This window comes from Aegilops tauschii, chromosome 7, assembly GCF_002575655.3.
Source record: "Aegilops tauschii subsp. strangulata cultivar AL8/78 chromosome 7, Aet v6.0, whole genome shotgun sequence".
Classification (NCBI taxonomy): Eukaryota; Viridiplantae; Streptophyta; class Magnoliopsida; order Poales; family Poaceae; genus Aegilops; species Aegilops tauschii.
In genome coordinates, this window is record NC_053041.3 from 435,079,843 (window position 1) to 435,097,632 (window position 17,790).

Genomic DNA, 17,790 nt, shown 5'->3' on the forward strand with positions numbered 1-17,790 from the left:
GATGCTACTTTCCAAAGGTTTTACATGCATGTAAAACTTGGTGTTGTTGTGTAATGGCGTAGCTAGCTATATGCCTATATGGTGTAACAGGGTCTTAAGCAGTTGTACTCTGATGTAATTCAATTATGAAATCATGGTTGTCATAATACAGATATGAAATATATGGTGTGGTTCATATGAAATGTCTATTTGATTACTAAATGGATAATCAATAATAGTCTAATTACCATGCTTATTGGGTTTTTCTATTGCAGACGATTTCTCAGACAACACTGTGGGCGATGAACTTAAACATCCCACACAGTTTTTAGAAAGTAGGCGTGTTGGATCAATGAACAATCACACACGACTTTCGCCTGACAAATGTTGCGTTAGGACACCTTGCACAAACATTTCCACATAAAAATTGTGTGGGATGTACATACGAAGGAAAAAATTGTCTGGGATTCACTGTATGGTATGAACATACGGACAGAAACGATTGGGCCTATATAATTGTCTGCGATGGCTCGCCCGATAGCACACGAGCTCTTTTTGCTCCGTGTGTGTGACCGGAGGACCTATCACCGGCGGTTTATGGGCCGTGTGGGAAAGACCCCCTATCAAACACACATGCAAGACGACGGTTTAAAACTCTGATGCGGAAAGGGGCTAAAAACTGTTTGTATAGGACGTTGTTGGGGAACGCAGTAATTTCAAATAAAATCCTACGCACATGCAAGATCCATCTAGGTGATGCATAGCAACGAGCGGGAGAGTGTGTCCACATACCCTCGTAGACCGAAAGCGGAAGCGTTTTATCAACGCAGTTGATGTAGTCGTACATCTTCACGATCCGACCGATCCTAGCACCGACCGTACGGCACCTCCATGTTCAGCACACGTTCAGCTTGATGACGTCCCTCGTACTCTTGATCCAGTTGAGGCCGAGGGAGAGTTCCGTCAGCACGATGGCGTGGCGACGATGATGATGAAGTTACCGGCGCAGGGCTTCAACTAAGCACTACGACAATATGACCGAGTTGTGTAACTATGGAGGGGGGCACCGCACACGGCTAAGAGAGTGTCTGTTGTGCCTTTGGGTTGTCTCCTGCCCACGTATATAAAGGAGGGAGGAGGAGGAGGCCGGCCCTAGAGGGGGCGCGCCAAGTGTGGGGAGTCCTACTAGGACTCCCAAGTCCTAGTAGGATTCCCCTTTTCCTTTCCAGAGTAGGAGAGAAGAAAGAGGGAAAGAGAGAGGGAGTAGGAAAGGGCAAGGGGGGCGCCGCCCCCTTTCCCTAGTCTAATTCGGACTCATGGGGGGCACGCACCTCCTTCCCTTTGGCATGCCTCCTCTATTCCCGTATGGCCCAATAAGGCCCAATACTTCTCCTGGCGAATTCCCGTAACTCTCCGGTACTCCGAAAAATACCCAAATCACTCGGAACCTTTCCGATGTCCGAACATAGCCTTCCAATATATCATTCTTTACCTCTCGACCATTTCGAGACTCCTCGTCATGTCCCCGATCTCATCCGGGACTCCGAACGAACTTTGGTCATCAAATCACATAACTCATAATACAAATCGTCATCGAACGTTAAGCGTGCGGACCGTACGGGTTCGAGAACTATGTAGACATGACCGAGACACATCTCCGGTCAATAACCAATAGAGGAACCTGGATGCTCATATTGGCTCCTACATATTCTATGGAGATCTTTATCGGTCAAACCGCATAACAACATACGTTGTTCCCTTTGTCATCGGTATGTTACTTGCCCGAGATTCGATCGTCGGTATCCTCATACATAGTTCAATCTCGTTAATAGCAAGTCTCTTTACTCGTTCCGTAATGCATCATCCTGCAACTAACTCATTAGTCACAATGCTTGCAAGGCTTATAGTGATGTGCATTACTGAGAGGGCCCAGAGATACCTCTCCGATACACGGAGTGACAAATCCTAATCTCGATCTATGCCAACTCAAGAATCACCATCGGACACACCTGTAGAGCATCTTTATAATCACCCAGTTACGTTGTGACGTTTGATAGCACACAAGGTGTTCCTCCGGTATTCGGGAGTTGCATAATCTCATAGTCTGAGGAACATGTATAAGTCATGAAGAAAGCAGTAGCAATGCAACTGTAACGATCATAATGCTAAGCTAACGAATGGGTCTTGTCCATCACATCATTCTCCTAATGATGTGATCCCATTCATCAAATGATAACACATGTCTATGGTTAGGAAGCATAACCATCTTTGATAAACGAGCTAGTCAAGTAGAGGCATACTAGGGACACTTTGTTTTGTCTATGTATTCACACATGTACTAAGTTTCCGGTTAATACAATTCTAGCATGAATAATAAACATTTATCATGAAATAAGGAAATAAATAATAACTTTATTATTGCCTCTAGGGCATATTTCCTTCAGTCTCCCACTTGCACAAGAGTCAATAATCTAGTTCACATCGCCATGTGATTTAACACCAATAGTTCACATCACCATGTGATTAACACCCATAATTCAAATCGCCATGTGACCAACACTCAAAGGGTTTACTAGAGTCAGTAATCTTAGTTCACATCGCCATGTGATTAACACCCAAAGAGTACTAAGGTGTGACCATGTTTTGCTTGTGAGAGAAGTTTAGTCAACGGGTCTGCCATATTCAGATCCATATGTATGTTGCAAATTTCTATGTCAACAATGCTCTGCACGGAGCTACTCTAGCTAATTTCTCCCACTTTCAGTATGTATCCAGATTGAGACTTAGAGTCATCTGGATCAGTGTCAAAACTTGCATCGACGTAAACCTTTATGAAAAACCTTTTGTCACCTCCATATTCGAGAAACATATCCTTATTCCACTAAGGATAATTTTGACCGTTGTCTATCTACTCCTAGATCACTATTGTACTCCCTTGCCAAACTCAGTGTAGGGTATACAATAGATCTGGTACACAGCATGTCATACTTTATAGAACCTATGGCTGAGGCATAGGGAATGACTCTCATTCTCTTTCTATCTTCTGTCGTGGTCGGGCTTTGAGTCTTACTCAATTTCACACCTTGCAATACAGGCAAGAACTCCTTCTTTGACTGTTCCATTTTGAACTACTGCAAAAATTTGTCAAGGTATGTACTCATTGAAAAAACTTATCAAGCGTCTTGATCTATCTCTATAGATCTTGATGCTCAATATGTAAGAAGCTTCATCGAGGTCTTTCTTTGAAAAACTCCTTTCAAACACTCCTTTTATGCTTTCCAGAAAATTCTACATCATTTCCGATCAACAATGTGTCATTCGCGTATACTTATCAGAAAGGTTATAGTGCTCTCACTCACTTTCTTGTAAAAATACAGGCTTCATCGCAAGTCTGTATAAAACTATATGCTTTGATCAACTCATCAAAGCGTATATTCCAACTCTGAGATGCTTTGCACCAGTCCATGGATGGATCGCTAGAGCTTGCACATTTTGTTAGCACCTTTAGGATCGACAAAACCTTCTGGTTGCATCATATACAACTCTTCTTTAAGAAATCCATTAAGGAATGTAGTTTTGACATCCGTTTGCCAGATTTCATAAAATGTGGCAATTTGCTAACATGATTCGGACAGACTTAAGCATCGCTACGAGTGAGAAAATCTCATCGTAATCAACACCTTGAACTTTGTCAAAAACCTTTTTCGACAAGTCTAGCTTTGTAGATAGTAACACTACTATCAGGGTCCGTCTTCCTCTTGAAGATCCATTTATTTTCTATGGCTTGCCGATCATCGGGCAAGTCAACCAAAGTCCACACTTTGTTCTCATACATGGATCCCATCTAAGATTTCATGGCCTCAAGCCATTTCACGGAATTTGGGCTCATCATTGCTTCCTCATAGTTTGTAGGTTCGTCATGGTCAAGTAACATGAACTCCAGAATAGGATTACCGTACCACTCTGGTGCGGAACGTACTCTGGTTGACCTACGAGGTTCGGTAGTAACTTGATCAGAAGCTTCATGATCATCATCATTAACTTCCTCACTAATTGGTGTAAGCATCACTTGAACTGATTTCAGTGAAGAAATACTTTCCAATTCGGGAGAAGGTACAATTAACTCATCAAGTTCTACCTTCCTCCCACTCACTTCTTTTGAGAGAAACTCCTTCACCAGAAAGGATCCATTCTTAGCAACGAAGAAGTTGCCTTCGGATCTGTGATAGAAGGTGTACCCAACAGTCTCTTTTGGGTATCCTATGAAGACACATTTTTCCGATTTGGGTTCAAGCTTATCAGGTTGAAGCTTTTCCACATAAGCATCGCAACCTCAAACTTTAAGAAACGACAACTTGGGTTTCTTGCCAAACCACAGTTCATAAGGTGTCATCTCAATAGATTTAGATGGTGCCCTATTTAACGTGAATGCAGATGTCTCTAATGCATAACCCAAAAACGATAGTGGTAAATCAGTTAGAGACATCATAGATTGCACTATATCCAATAAATTACAGTTATAACATTCGGACACGCCATTATGCTCTGGTATTCCAGGTGGCATGAGTTTGTGAAACTATTCCACATTGTTTTAATTGAAGGCCAAACTCGTAACTCAAATATTTGCCTCTACAATCAGATCGTAGAAACTTTATTTTCTTGTTACGATGATTCTCTACTTCACTCTGAAAATCTTTGAACTTTTCAAGTGTTTCAGACTTGTGTTTCATCAAGTAGATATACACATATCTGCTCAAATTATCTATGAAGGTCAGAAAACAATGATACCCGCCGTGAGCCTCAACAATCATTGGACCGCATACATCGGTATGTATTATTTCCAATAAGTCAGTGGCTCGCTCCATTGTTTCGGAGAATGGAGTCTTAGTCATCTTGCCCATGAGGCATGGTTCGCAAGCATCAAATGATTCATAATCAAGTGATTCCAAAAGTCCAACGGCATGGAGTTTCTTCATGCACTTAACACCAATATGACCTAAACGGCAGTGCCACAAATAAGTTGCACTATCATTATTAACTTTGCATCTTTTGGCTTCAATATTTATGAATATGTGTATCACTACGTTCGAGATTCAATAAACCATTTACATTGAGTGTATGACCATAAAAGGTTTTATTCATGTAAATAGAACAACAGTTATTCTTTGACTTAAATGAATAACCGTATTGCAATAAACATGATCCAATCATATTCATGCTTAACGCAAACACCAAATAACATTTATTTTAGGTTCAACACTAATCCCGAAGGTAAAAGGAGTGTGCGATGGTGATCTTATCAACCTTGGAATCATTTCCAACACACATCGTCACCTCGCCCTTAACTAGTCTCTGTTTATTTTGCAACTCCCGTTTCGAGTTACTACTCTTAGCAACTGAACTAGTATCAAATACCGAGGGGTTGCTATAAACACTAGTAAAGTACACATCAATAACATGTATATCAAATATACCTTTGTTTATTTTTTCATCCTTCTTATCCGCCAAGTATCTAGGGGCAGTTCCACTTCCAGTGACCATTTCCTTTGCAGTAGAAGCACTCAGTTTCAGGCTTGAGTCTAGCTTTGGGTTTCTTCACGGGAGTGACAACTTGTTTGTCATTCTTATTGAAGTTCCCTTTCTATTCTTTTGCCCTTTTTATTGAAACTAGTGGTCTTGTAAACCATCAACACTTGATGCTCTTTCTTGATTTCTACATTCGCCAATTTCAACATCGCGAAGAGCTCAGGAATTACTTTCGTCATCCCCTGCATATTATAGTTCATCACGAAGTTCTAGTAACTTGGTGATAGTGACTAAAGAACTTTGTCAATTACTATCTTATCTGGAAGATTAACTCCCACTTGATTCAAGCAATTGTAGTACCCAGACAATCTGAGCACATGCTCATTGGTTGAGCCATTCTCCTCCATTTTGTAGGCAAAGTACTGACAGAGGTCTCATACCTCTCGACACGGGCATGAGTATGAAATACCAATTTCAACTCTTGGAACATCTTATATGCTCCATGGCGTTCAAAACATTTTTGAAGTCCCAGTTCTAAGCCGTAAAGCATGGTGCACTAAACTGTCAAGTAATCATCATACCGAGCTTTGTCAAACGTTCATAACGTCTGTATCTGCTCCTGCAATAGGTTTGTCATCTCGCGGTGCATCAAGGACATAATTATTCTGTACAGCAATGAGGATAATCCTCAGATCACGGACCAAGTCCGCATCATTGCTACTATCATCTTTCAACTTAGTTTTCTCTAGGAACATATCATAAATAAAACAGGGAAGCTATTTGCGAGCTATTGATCTACAACATAGATATGCAAATACTATCAGGACTAAGTTCATGATAAATTTAAGTTCAATTAATCATATTACTTAAGAACTCCCACTTAGATAGACACCCCTCGAGTCATCTAAATGATCACGTGATCCATATCAACTAAACCATGTCCGGTCATCAGGTGAGATGGAGTAGTTTTCAATGGTGAACATCACTATGTTGATCATATCTACTATATGATTCACGTTTGATCTTTCGATCTCTAGTGTTCCGAGGCCATATCTGCATATGCTAGGCTCGTCAAGTTTAACCCGAGTATTCTGCATGTGCAAAACTGGCTTGCACCCATTGTATGTGAACCTAGAGCTTATCACACCCGATCATCACGTGGTGTCTTAGCACGAAGAACTGTCACAACAGTGCATACTCAGGGAGAACACTTTGATACGTCTCCAACGTGTCTATAATTTATGAAGTATTCATACTATTATATTATCCATCGTAGATGTTTTATATGCATTTACATGCTATTTTATATGATTTTTGGGACTAACCTATTAACATAGAGCCCAGTGCCAGTTTATGTTTTCTCCTTGTTTTTGAGTATCGCAGAAAAGGAATACCAAACGGAGTCCAATTGACGTGCCAATTTTTGATGGACCAAAAGAAGACCACGGAGCATCGGAGTTGGGCCAGAAGAGTCCCGAGCTACCCTCGTGGACAGCTCGGGCACCTCCTTGACGTGAGACCGACGCCAAAAATTCCTATAAATATAGAAACCTCGGAAAATTAACCTAGATCGGGAGTTCCGCCACCGCAAGCCTCTGTAGCCACGAGAAATCAATCTAGGCCCTCTCCGGCACCCTGCCGGAGGGGGCCATCATCACCGGTGGCCATGGAGGAGTATCCCGGAGAGGCCATCGTCGCCATGAAGGCCAAGGATCAGAGGGAGAACCTTTCCCCATCTAGGGGGGAGGCCATGGAGGAGGAAGCACAAGGGGGAGAACCTCTCATCCTCTCTCTCGGTGACGCCGAAATGACATCGGGAGGGGAATCATCGCCGCAATGATCGTCTTCATCAACATCACCATCATCATCACCATCCTCATCTCTTTTACGCGGTCCACTCTCCTGCACCCCGCTGTAATCCCTACTTGAACATGGTGCTTTATGCCACATATTATGATCCAATGATGTGTTGCCATCCTATGATGTTTTGAATAGATATCTTTTGTCTTTGGGTTGATTGATGATCTAGATTGGTACGAGTTGTATGTTTTATTTTGGTGTTGTCCTATGGTGCCCTCCGTGTCGCGCAAGCGTGAGGGATTCCCGCTATAGGGTGTTGTAATACGTTCATGATTCGCTTATAGTGGGTTGCTTGAGTGACAGAAGCATAAACCCGAGTAAGGGGGTTGTTGCGTATGGGATAAAGGGGACTTGATATGTTAATGCTATGGTTGGGTTTTACCTTAATGATCTTTAGTAGTTGCGGATGCTTGCTAGAGTTCCAATCATAAGTGCATATGATCCAAGTAGAGAAAGTATGTTAGCTTATGCCTCTCCCTCATATGAAATTGCAATGACGACTACCGGTCTTGTTAACAATTGCCTAGGACAATTCCGCACACCGATCCACCATTATTCCACACTCGCTATTTATAATACTTAGTAATATATTATAACTTTATGATAACAACACCCACTTTTATATTTTATCTCTCCGATATCATACAAAGTTATCCTCTTCGTACCCACAACATAGTTTTATTTCTCGTTGCTAGTTGGAAGCAAACGTTCGGTGTACGTAGAGTCGTATCAGTGGCAGATAGGGCTTGAGAGAATATTGATCTTACCTTTAGCTCCTTGTGGTCGACACTCCATACTTATCACTTCCACCTTTGGAAATTGCTACGATGATTCCTTGCACTTGGGGATTATCAAGCTCTTTTCTGGCACCGTTGCCGGGGAGCAATAGCGTGGGGTTGATATTCTCGTGTGTGCTTGTTTGCTTTCTTCACTAAGTAGATTTGTTTTTACTTTTTGTTTCTGTTTAGTTGTGGGTGAAACATACAAAAAAATTTCAAAGAATGAAAATACAAAAAAAAATTACTTGCCTTTCATGCCTAAAAAGTTTTTCAAAAAGTGAAGTGATTGGAAAGTTATGCATTGAAGAAGTGAGGGTCGACCTTGAGCACTTGTGTTCATGCTCACGGAAACAATGTAGAATTTTTCATGGAAGTTTCCCTGTAAATAATTATCCCCTTGTATATATCCATTGTATTATAAAAATAATGTGCCAAGCTTTGGTTTTAGGATGATTAGATTGCTTGTTTACTATGTGCAGAACAAAAACAGAAACTTTGGTTGTAGTGCATGAATTTACATTTTTTACTGGAAGGTTAAATGGGTCTGAAACTTTTTGCACATTACTTCTGTACAAATTTTTCAAATTGTAAAATTTATTTCATAATTTTAGGAGCTACAGAAGTTTACTAAACTTCCAGATTACTTCAGACTGTCCTGTTTTAGACAGATTCTGTTTTTCATGCATTGCTTGCTTGTTTTGATGAAACTATCGATTTCTATCAGTGGATTAAGCCATGGAAAAGTTATATTACAGTAGATATAATGCAAAAACAAAATATGAATTGGTTTGCAACAGTACTTATAGTAGTGATTTGCTTTGTATACTAACGGATCTCACAAAGTTTTTGTTAAAGTTCTGTGTGGATGAAGTGTTCGAAGATCGAGGAGCTATCAATATGAGAAGAATAAAGAGAGGCAAGAGTTCAAGCTTGGGGATGCCTGTAACACCCCGGATGTAACTTTCCATATTTGTAACTCCAACTCTTGCCATTTTCGGCTATGTGTTATGATATTCCCTTCGTGGTTGGGTTTTGTCTTTCATTTTGCATTTTGTTCATGTCATGCATCCCATATCATGTCATCACGTGCATCTCATTTGCATACGTGCTTGTCTCACGCATCCGAGCATTTTCCCCGTTGTTCATTTTGCAATCCGGCACTCCCACATGCACCGGCGTACCCCTCTTGTTTCTTTTCGTGAGCGGGTGTTAAACGTTCTCGGAATGGACCGAGGTTTGTCAAGTGGCCTTGGTATACCACCGGTAGACCACCTGTCAAGTTTCGTTCCATTTGGAGGTCGTTTGATGCTCCAACGATTAACCGGGTAACCGCAAAGTCCTTTTGTGTGTTGCAGCAAAATCCCCCTCCAAACAGCCCAATAACCCATCTAAGTCCCCTCCATGCTCTCGGTCGTTCGATCACGATCGTGTGGGCGAAAACCGCACTCCATTTGGAGTCTCCTAGCTCCCTCTACCTATAAATATACCCTTCCCGTCCAAAATCCCGGATGAAACCCTAGCAATTTCCCCTCTCCGCCGCCGGACACCTTCCCCGCCGCCGAAGGACGTGTCCGCGCCGCCACCCGACGAATCCAGGGGCGACACGTGGCCTCCGCGCCGCCCGTACGCCGCCAGCCCGCCGGGGCCCAGGCCGAGCCCTCCTGGCCCGAGCCGCCCGAGCCAGCCCCCGCGCCCCGCGCCGCCGAAACCCGCGCCCCGAGGCCGCCGTCGCCGACCTCGCCGTCGCTCCCGCCGACCGCCGCCGCCACCCCGACCGCGGGCCCGCTCACGCGTCCCTCCCGCCGGCACCGCGCTCGCCCGCGCCCTTGGCCGCCATCCTCGCCTGCCGGCGCCTCCTCTCCCCTCTCCGGCATGAGCTCCGGCGAGCCGCCCGCCTCGGCTTCCGTGCGGATCCCGATCTAGACGAAGGTTGACTTTCCCCCCTCTCGAAATTCCTCCAAGTCCCGAAGTTTTCATATTCTGGAGCCATGTTCATTGCATCATAACTCCTTACAAACTGCTCCAATTTGTGCGTGTAATATATAGGAATGTTTGCCTCGAGATGCTCTTCGTTTTGTTCCATTGCGCATTGCTCATTTGAGTTCATCTTGATGCCCAAATCTCTGATGCAAGAGTGCTATATGATGTTTACTTCTGTTACTAAACAGAACTTGGTGTTTTGTTATTTTTGTTGCAATTGATGTGTGCATCTTATGGGCATGAGCTCTACAGGTGTTTTGATCTATGCCATGCCATCTTTATAGAGATGTATGCCATGTATTTTTGTGATCTATGTGGTGACTAGCACAAGCATGCAAACTAGGATTCGTGATGTTTCTGTTTTCAGGGACAGGATTTTGCCAAGTCTGTGACTGCTGTTATTTTGTTGCCATGTATCCATGTGCCTACAGAGAGATCCATGCTTATTTTGAGTATGTTCAGTAAGGATGTTTTGTAGATATAGTTGTGTTCTATCCATCCATGCCCGTTTTTGCAATTATGGAGTGCCATAGCATGCCTTAATCTTGCTCTACTTTTGCTATAAAATATTCCTGGCAGATTGTTAACATGATATTCAATTTTGCCAAGGTTGTCGTAGTTGATCCATACATGCTATGAACTTTCTCTTGCCATGGTTAGCTTTATAAACATGCCATCTTGCTTTAGGTATGCTTGTTTTGTCATGCAGTGCTTTGTGATGAGTGAATCAAGCTCACCAAGATGCCCTCATAATTTCTGTTACTGCCATGCTCTGTTTTCTGCTAAGTCTGAAACCTGTTAACGAAACTTGCTATGTTTACATGGGTGAAACCATATCTTCTGATCCTTTTTGGCTCATGGTCAGTAAGGTACTTGTGTTCTATGCATTTATTAGTTTCATGCCATGTCTTGTTTTGCTATGATAAGGTCATGTAGCATGTGTTTTGCTTGCTCTGAACATTGTTACCTGATGCTGTTTCTGCCATGTCCAGTAATTTCACCAAGTCTGTGAAGCTGATATCTTTTGCACTTTTGTCATGCTTGTTTGAACCTGTTATGTTGTGATCTAGCCGTAGCTCAGTGTTCATATTTTGTCAAGCATCTCCTGTAGATCCCTTTCATATGCTTTTTTGCCATGTTGAGGTGCTGTAGCATAGTAACTTGATGTATTCTAAGTGCTATCATGCTGTTAATCGCAGAATCGTGTCATTCTTGTTTTGCTTGTCATTTGCAAACCGTGCATCCGTTTCCGGTGATCTTTATATCGATTTCGACCGAAATCATCTCATCTTTCCAGTGCCATACTTGGTTTGCCAAGTTACTGCCTTGTTCATCCTTTTTCTTCCGGAGCACGCATATGCATCGCATATCATATCTCGCATATCATGCATGTTTTGCATCATGTTGCTTGTGCATTTCCCGTGTTTGATTGTGGTTCCATTGCTTGTGTTCTTGCTGTGGGTAGAGCCGTGAGACGAGTTCGTGAACGAGGAACCTGTTGAGTACGCTTACGAGGATCAAGCTTTCGACAACTCTGAGAACCTTGCAGGCAAGATGACCATACCCTCGAAATCACTTCTATCTTTGCTTTGCTAGTTGTTCGTTCTATTGCTATGCTGCGCTACCTACCACTTGCTATATCATGCCTCCCATATTGCCATGTCAAGCCTCTAACCATCTTTTCCTAGCAAACCGTTGTTTGGCTAAGTTACCGCTTTTGCTCAGCCCTTCTTATAGCGTTGCTAGTTGCAGGTGAAGTTGAAGTTGGTTCCATGTTGGAACATGGATATTTTGGAATATCACAATATCTCTTATTTAATTAATGCATCTATATATTTGGTAAAGGGTGGAAGGCTCGGCCTTATGCCTGGTGTTTTGTTCCACTCTTGCCGCCCTAGTTTCCGTCATACTGGTATTATGTTCCTTGAGTTTGCGTTCCTTACGCGGTTGGGTGATTTATGGGACCCTGTCGGGGATATACCCCGTGGTATGACCCGGCCAGAAGTATGACCCGGCCGGACTTGGCATTTCGCTGATGACCCGGCGGAGGACTAGCGACTCATGGGTCTGGCGGCTCATTGGTCAGACAGCTCATGAACCAGACGACTCATGGATGGCCCCGACGGCGGGTCAGATAGAAGACAAGGCCCAAGGCCCAGAAGGCCGGCTCACGTTTATGATGGGCCGGCTTAAGAAGAAAGGGATGATGAATATTTCCTTTACGAGTAAGCAAGACCCGGACTTGTAATTAACATGTAAGAGAAGATAGACTAGTCCTACTAGGACTCCACATGTAACCCGCCCCTCTAACTTATATAAGGAGGGGCAGGGCACCCCAAAGAGGGACAGGCAACAAGAAATAATCTCTAGGGCTAAACACCTTGAGCCGGAGCCGGCGACTCTCTCGTGATCATAATGAGACTTAGCCTCAAACAGCACGTAGGGTTGTTACCGGATGATGTTTCCCGGGGCCCGAAGCTGTCTAAACCCTTGTCTTGTGTGTTGATCCGCCCTGCGTCTCTCATTCCAATCAACCCCTCTCAAGCTACTACATAGATGCGCTGGCCTCACGACTAGTCCTCATGCTAAGGACATCTGCCGTGACAATTCCACGACAGTTGGCACCCACCGTGGGGCCTGCACACGGTGGTGTTGAGTTCTTGGAGGGATCTCACACACGGATCGAGAAGCTCGCGATATGTTAGATGAGAAAGCACCAGTATGGAAAGCATGCAGGGTAACCCGGCGTGAGATGATCTTCGGCAGAACCAGCAAATTCAATGTTTGTGTGCAATCTGTCGAATCCGAATAGGATTGGGTTATCACCCTTACTGCACAGGTCATATAAACCGGCAGTACAAATTCAATATCACAGTGGTTATATGTAAGATATTATGACCCGCCCTGCGGTAAACCGCCAAGGGATTTTGTGATCTACTTGTGTGCAGGATAAGACTACATTTGGGTGGTTACCCGTCCTGGCTTTTGACGTTAAGTCGCCAGGGCATATGTTGTTTAATCTCTGTGCAGGATTTACAGAGCTATGACTTACATAAATGATTAAGTTCAAGCCCATCATCAAAGATTGAAATTGGTGTCTCAGAAGGGTTATCAATTCTTGATTTTCTCAAAGGCTATAAGCAGCCGGGTTATAAAAATTCCGGTTTACAATGGAGGCGTATTAAATTGCCATCGGCCAAGAGCCGCCGGGTATTTAAACTTCGGGTTTACTTATCAACAGATGAGGTATTCAAAGTCGCTTTGGCGCAATGGCTATTATTTTATCAATTGATATGATTTATTCTACAATGAAAGGAATAGTCCCGAGTCGCTGCAGGCTTACAACCCGGCACTTGGGGGCTACATTATTCAAATTGATATTACATCAAATATGCAAAGTCCCATGTCACTGCCAGCATGCACCATGGCACTTGGTGGCTAATACAAAGTCATTTTTTGCTCAACTTATTGATGACCCGACTCATCACATTCTAAATGAGCCGGCCCTTAGGGGCTACCAATTGCTCCTGTCGAAAATTCAAGGTACACAAGCCTTAATCCATTATATTGAAAGATCCACTATTCAGTTGGTAGAGTACAAAGCTCTTAACCTTGTGGACGTGGGTTCAAGCCCCATGGTGGAGATTACATCATATACTGTTATTATCAATGAATCATATACAAAGTCCCAGCTCGGTAATATCTTACTGACCCGGCCCTTGGGGGCTACACGTTACTGCTCAAATTTACATCATCATATTTACAAAGTCCCTGCTCATTATTGCATAATGACCCGGCCCTTGGGGGCTACGCTGGTTGAAGTTTATATGAGCATAAGGCAATTACAAGTCCCAGGTTGCTGCAAGCATGACAACCCGGCACTTGGGGGCTACATAATATGGAGTATTCAGTTGTTACTAGTGACTGAGATGAACAATATGGATTTCTTCAAAGTGGCAGCATTTATATTGAAGCAAGTCTTAAGCCATCACTTTGTTTTACTCAAGACTTGGGGGCTACAGGTATTATATTATTATCGAAGAAATATTTTCAAATTCTTTGTTTTGAGCAAACCAGATTGACCCGGCGTCACCAATCATTATGACCCTGTGTCTACAACCCGGCATCATCAATAATCATGAACCGGTGTTGGCAACAATCATGACCCGGAATTATCAGCTTTTATAACCCGACAATGGTGGTAATCATAAACCGGCAAGTTTTACATCTTCAAGCCGGCTGGATATCAGTTGAATATTTCAGAGACTAATATTTTTGTCAAGTCAGAGCATTGAAGGCCAATTCAAATGGATTCTTTATTTACAAGAGCCAATATCAGCAAATGGGTTATGAAGCTGGCCTATTGACCCGGATATTCCAGGAGAAAATGTCAAGGACTCAAGGATGATCAGGTGCCGGTTTACAAGAATATTTAACCCAGAGCACAACCTGTCAAATTTGTTCTGGTGTTTATGTTGCAGGATCAGTTTAACATGGATAAATCCAAAGTAAACTGGGGGCTAATGTCGGGGATATACCCCGTGGTATGACCCGGCCAGAAGTATGCCCCGGCCGGACTTGGCATTTCGCTGATGACCCGGCGGAGGACTAGCGACTCATGGGTCTGGCGGCTCATTGGTCAGACAGCTCATGAACCAGACGACTCATGGATGGCCCCGACGGCGGGTCAGATAGAAGACAAGGCCCAAGGCCCAGAAGGCCGGCTCACGTTTATGATGGGCCGGCTTAAGAAGAAAGGGATGACGAATATTTCCTTTACAAGGAAGCAAGACCCGGACTTGTAATTAACTTGTAAGAGAAGATAGACTAGTCCTAGTCCTACTAGGACTCCACATGTAACCCGCCCCTCTAACTTATATAAGGAGGGGCAGGGCACCCCAAAGAGGGACAAGCAACAAGAAATAATCTCTAGGGCTAAACACCGAGAGCCGGAGCCGGCGACTCTCCCGTGATCATAATGAGACCTAGCCTCAAACAGCATGTAGGGTTGTTACCGGATGATGTTTCCTGGGGCCTGAAGCTATCTAAACCCTTGTCTTGTGTGTTGATCCGCCCTGCGTCTCTCATCCCAATCAACCCCTCTCAAGCTACTACATAGATGCGCCGGCCTCACGACTAAGTCCTCACGCTAAGGACATCTGCCGTGACAATTCCACGACAGACCCCCTTGACAGTTCGCCTTGAATAAAACTCCTCCAGCAAGGCCCAACCTTGGTTTTATATTTGCCTACCTAAGCCTTTTTCCCTTGGGTTTTCGCGAGCCCGAGGGTCGTCTTTATTTTACCCCCCGGGCCAGTGCTCCTCCGAGTGTTGGTCCAAACTAGAGCACCGTGCGGGACCGTCCCTTGGTAACTTGGGTTACGTTGGTACCTGTACGCTTCGCTTATCCGGTGTGCCTTGAGAACGAGATATGTGCAGCTCCTATCGGGATTTGTCGGCACAGTCGGGTGGTCTTGCTGGTCTTGTTTTACCATTGTCGAAATGTCTTGTAAACCGGGATTCCGAGACTGATCGGGTCTTCCCGGGAGAAGGTTTATCCTTCGTTGACCGTGAGAGCTTATAATGGGCTAAGTTGGGACACCCCTGCAGGGTATTATCTTTCGAAAGCCGTGCCCGCGGTTATGAGGCAGATGGGAATTTGTTAATGTCCGGTTGTAGAGAACTTGTCACTTGACTTAATTAAAATACATCAACCGTGTGTGTAGCCATGATGGTCTCTTCTCGGCGGAGTCCGGGAAGTGAACACGGTTTTGAGTTATGAATGAACGTAAGTAGTTTCAGGATCACTTCTTGATCATTTCTAGCTTCGCGACCGTTGCGTTGCTTCTCTTCTCGCTCTCATTTGCGTATGTTAGCCACCATATGCTTAGTGCTTGCTGCAGCTCCACCTCGTTACACCATCCTTTCCTACAAGCTTAAATAGTCTTGATCTCGCGGGTGTGAGATTGCTGAGTCCTCGTGACTCACAGATTCTACCAAAACAGTTGCAGGTGCCGACGATGCCAGTGCAGATGACGCAACCGAGCTCAAGTGGGAGTTCGACGAGGAACGTGGTCATTACTATGTTTCTTTTCCTGATGATCAGTAGTGGAGCCCAGTTGGGACGATCGGGGATTTAGCATTTGGGGTTATCTTATTCTCATTTGGATTTGACCGTAGTCGGTCTATGTGTGGATTTTGGATGATGTATGAATTAATTTATGTATTGTGTGAAGTGGTGATTGTAAGCCAACTCTCGTTATCCCATTCTTGTTCATTACATGGGATTGTGTGAAGATAACCCTTCTTGCGACAATACCACAATGCGGTTATGCCTCTAAGTCGTGCCTCGACACGTGGGAGATATTGCCGCATCATGGGCGTTACAAGTTGGTAATCAGAGCCATCCCCGACTTAGGAGCCCCCTGCTTGATCGAATCGCTGGCGTTGTTGAGTCTAGAACAAAAATGTTTCGAGTCTTAGGATTATATATATCGGAGAGTAGGATTCATTTTACTCCTCAGTCCCTTCGTCGGTCTGGTGAGGCCTCCTGACGTAGAAGTTTTGACTCTTCTCTCCTCAAATTTCACTAAAAAAAATTAGGATCACGCGGGTATCTTGGAATCGTTCCGATGGTTTTGTGACGAGAACATTGTTCTTGGTGCCTCTTGACATTTAGGGGTTGTGGCAGTGTCCCGGGGAGTTGAGCTCCGAGGTGTTGTCGTCACAATTTTATCATTGCAGTTCTGGAATACCCGAGTTTCGCCGACATCGAAAATCTGTTTTATGCAGTTGTTGGTGAGATCACCTCGACGCCACCCAGTACTGGGGCGGGAGTTCGGGAGTATTGCCATAACTCGTATAACGGATGCTTTTCAAAGGTTGAGGTACACGATTTCCGAAGGTTTCTTGGTTATGTGTTGACGGATGGATACAGCTGGATCTAGGGATTGTTAGTTTGGGTGATATATTTTGTGTCCCCTGTATCCCCAGCACCAGATTGCATAACCAGAAAGTTTCGGGAGTTTATAGGTGGGATTCAAGTAGCTCTTAGCATTTCTTCCCGCAAATATTTGGTTTGTGATTGGGAAATCCTTACCACTTATTTGTTCCAGTCGTACCTTGTTATTTTATTCATCAACCCTTTATCAAGTGGCTTCTCACCTTAATGGAAGTGTGATGATTTACTATGGAATTCATTCGTTCATCCTTGTTCGAATGTTTATTGTGAAGACTATATGTTGCAATTTCTATCTGTTGATTCAACTTGTCTATCTGTCTATCAAGATGCTAACGGATGTCACCCTCTTCAGGATGGCTCCGCCAACGCGTCAGAATCTGGAACGCAATGAGGGGAGTCAGGCGAACCCTCCGCCACCACCTCCGCCTCTGGAGGCATGGCAAGCTATCATGGCAGCCACCAACGCCAATGCTCAGATGATTTTGCAACTCTTGCAAGAACGCACCCAAGGGCAAGGCAATCAAGGAAATCAAGGCCAAGGCAACAATCAGCCTCACTTCGCTACCCTCAACCAGTTCCTCGCAAATCAGCCGAAGTCTTTCAGCTACTGTGCCGAGGCCACAGACGCCGATGATTGGCTCGTGGACATCAACAAGCATTTTGAATGTAGCAATGTCAGGCATGAGGACTTTGTCAAGTTCGCTT